General features: G+C 40.7%; 1 pseudogene; it reads left to right on the top strand.

Annotated features, from left to right (window-relative positions):
• The first annotated feature begins 212 nt into the window (after positions 1-212).
• LOC100720275 (olfactory receptor 6C2-like) lies at positions 213-3,353 on the top strand (annotated as a pseudogene).
• Positions 3,354-3,556: the final 203 nt, after the last annotated feature.

The raw sequence follows: 3,556 nt of genomic DNA, 5'->3' as shown, positions 1-3,556 counted from the left end.
CAAATACATCAGTGAATTCCTGAGTATGAGAGCATCTTTGCTTTCCCTACAATAATAATCCCATGAAAATCTAAAGGAATCCTTACAGAGTAAAGGACATTTTAAAAAAATACAATAAGGTAAATCTTCATAGATTTAAGATTGTTAAGATAATCCATAGCAAACTGTCTTTGGATCTTATATGCAGGTCTCACAGAAGTTAGAAATCTGCAATGAGGAACAATACAGTGACAATTTTCATTTTACTAGGACTGACAGATGATCAACAACTTCAGGCTCTGATTTTTGTATTTCTCTTTCTTATCTACATGCTGAGTCAAACTGGGAATCTGACTATCATCATCCTCATCTTAGTGGATTCTCACCTTAAAACAGCCATATACTATTTTCTAAAACATTTTGCTTTCTTAGAGATATCATTTACCACTGCATGTATTCCCAGATACTTGTATAACATAGCAACAGATGACAAGATGATTACTTATAATGCCTGTGCTAGTCAAGTGGTGTTTACTGACCTCTTTGGTGTAACTGAATTTTTTTCTTCTGGCTGCCATGGCCTATGATAGTTACATAGCCATCTGCAAGCCTTTGCATTATGCTACCATCATGAGTAGCACAGTCTGCGGAAGACTTGTCTTTTGTTATTGGGTAGCTGGTGTGTGTATTATAATTCCCTCCCTCAGGTTAGGCCTAAATCTAGAATTTTGTGATTCTAATATTATTGACCATTTTATCTGTGATGCATCTCCCTCCTGAAAATCTCTTGTTCAAATACTTGGTTCATGGAACAGATGGTTATCACTTGTTCTGTACTAACACTCATTATGACACTCATATGTGTAGTTCTTTCTTAGGTTTACATCATTAAGACAATTTTAGGGTTCCCTTTTGTCCACCAAAAGAAAAAAGCCTTTTCTACCTGTTCATCCCACATGATAGTGGTTTCCATCTCCTAGGGAAGCTGTATCTTCATTTACATCAAACCCTCTGCAAAAGAAGAGGTTGCCATCAAAAAGGGTGTGACAATCCTCACAACTTCCATCGCACCTATGCTGAACCCTTTCATTTACACCCTGAGGAACAAGCAATAAAACAGGCCTTCAGAGACATAAGCAGGTGGAGATATGCTCTGCTGACTCAGGAACGAACTGGGCTGAGAGAAACCAACTTGGAATGCAGTCCTGGTGCTAAAACAGGAACAGAAAAGCCTCAGTGTGGAGGCTGGACCCCGCGCCATTGTAAGCCGCAATTTGGGTTTCTCGCCGCGCGGCGGCTGGCTGCCTCTACAGTGGCTCGGCAAGGAGAGAGACACACAGAAGCTCTGAGAACGGCAATCTGCGAATGGCAGGGAGGCGTGCACTGACTTGTGGTGAGGTGAGTGAGAGAAACTGACACTCTACCACAGTTTGACTCCAGCGGAGGACTTTCTGGGCCCGAGCAGTCCTGCGGGAGCAGGGCGCGGTGGCGACTCCAGCCACACATCCCCCTCTCGGGCGGGATTGGTGAAAAGTGCCTGGCCTGCATGACGCTGCCGGCGGACCTGGTAGGCTGTCCCAACCCAGATCCCAGAGCCTGACGGTGGCTGGGAGGGGAGACGCGTAGGCTGCCTGGTCCGTAACTCCCTGGTGCGCAGCGGTGAGCGGGAACACCTAACCGGAGCAATTCGATCAGGCTGTGGCTGACGGGGAGAGAAGCTGGGCCTCTTATATAAGCTTGCATATATAAGGAACAAAGAATATGGGAAGAGGCAGCAACAAGAAAGACTCCTCGGCCCCCAATTCTGAGAAACAGGCAATAGCAGACACCGCACCGATACACATAAGGCGCCATATTGAGAGCCTCATAGACCAATTCAGGAATGAAGTTATCAACGACCTGAAGCTAGAAGTATGCAGAATAGTTAGAGAAATGCTAAGTACCACCCAAGAAAAAACAGGCGGTGGAATGGAAGAACAGAAAAAAAGGGGAGAATTGTTTGATGGAGAAAACAGAGAAAGCATAGAATACGTGAAGCAGGTTCAAAGAGACTACCAAGATACTAAGAAGTCTATCGAAGACTGGCATAACAGCTTGAAAGAAACTAAGGACAGACTATCTGAACTGGAGGGCAGACTTGTAATATGGGAGAATGAAATGAAAAACTTCTTAAAAATAACAAAGAAACAAACAGCAATAATACAAAGACAAGAAGATGATAAGAGGATCCATAACTTAAGGATTAAGAACATAAAAGAAGAAGTAGGGACACAAACAAGTGAACTACAAAAGCTACTCACAGAAATAATCCAGGAGAATTTTCCTAATTTAGCAAAAGGTAAAGATACTCAGATGTATGAGGCATACAGGACCCCAGCTACCTACAACCCAAACAGAGCAACACCCAGGCATATAATAATAAAAATTCCAGAAATTCAATACAAGAGCAGAATATTAAAAGCTGTCAGAGACAAGAAACAGACCACTTACAAGGGAACACCCATCAGAATTACAGCAGATTTCTCTGCACAAACCATCAAATCACGAAGAGCGTGGGGGGAAATAATTCAAGCTTTGAAAGATAATAATCTCCAGCCAAGATTGAGATATCCTGCACAACTGTCCCTGGAAATTGATGGAAAAACAAGGTGCTTCCAGGATAAAGAGGAACTGGGGGAATTTGCAACCACCAATTCAACTCTACAGAGAGTATTGCAGGATATTCTAAAAAAAGAAAAATACAAAGAATCCAGAAATAATGGCAGAGAGGCCACAACGAATGGAGCAGAGAACAAAATGAAGAAGACAAACTGACAGCTACTGACAGAAAAAGAGCTCAACAGAAATGAGGCAGAGAAGATTGGATGATAGGAACAGCTATTTTGGAGAAAATGACATCTTAATAGGTAATACTGATTTAGTATCATCTTGTTTTGAAGTCTCATCTAGCTTTTGTCCTTCTGTCTCCAATGGTCTAAATAGGCTGTATCTTATTGGATTTTATTATGTACAATAGTATAAGCAAAAACCTTTTAAAGACAAGGAGATTATACAGAAACCATTGTTCATTTTCTGTTAGTCGATTCTAAATACTCTGTAATGCTGTCATTCTCTTGAATGGGTTTACATTGTTTTGATATACTTAATGCTACAGTATACGAAGTTGTACTCAAGGATTTCAAAGAAAGAGACAATATGGTAACTACTTTTAGGTTAGGATTATCTGGTGGTGAAACACTATTCTGCTTAAATGGTTATGTTTTGATCTGCGCTGTTTCGTTGTTATGCCCTCTTTTATCTCAATCTCCACTCCATTATTTACTTTTTTATCTTTATCCTTTTAATTAAAGGACATAAATAGGAAGATATATTATAGTAACCCACTTTGACTTTTCATTACCTTGATTTAAAGCCCTGTATTACTCTCACCATCTGGTTTTTAACTGATGTTCCCCTATTCTGTTTTGCTGGATAGTATCAGGTTCGAAAGTTTAGACATCAGCTGTGAAGATGAGATTCATTATGACACCCATTCTTGTTGACTTTTATCTACTTTTGAAGACCTACAATGTCTCCA

The sequence above is a fragment of the Cavia porcellus genome, unplaced genomic scaffold (assembly GCF_034190915.1).
Source record: "Cavia porcellus strain 051 isolate PalLab524CR breed Dunkin Hartley unplaced genomic scaffold, mCavPor4.1 scaffold_8, whole genome shotgun sequence".
NCBI lineage: Eukaryota > Metazoa > Chordata > Mammalia > Rodentia > Caviidae > Cavia > Cavia porcellus.
This window is presented reverse-complemented; position numbering and strand designations above follow the sequence as displayed.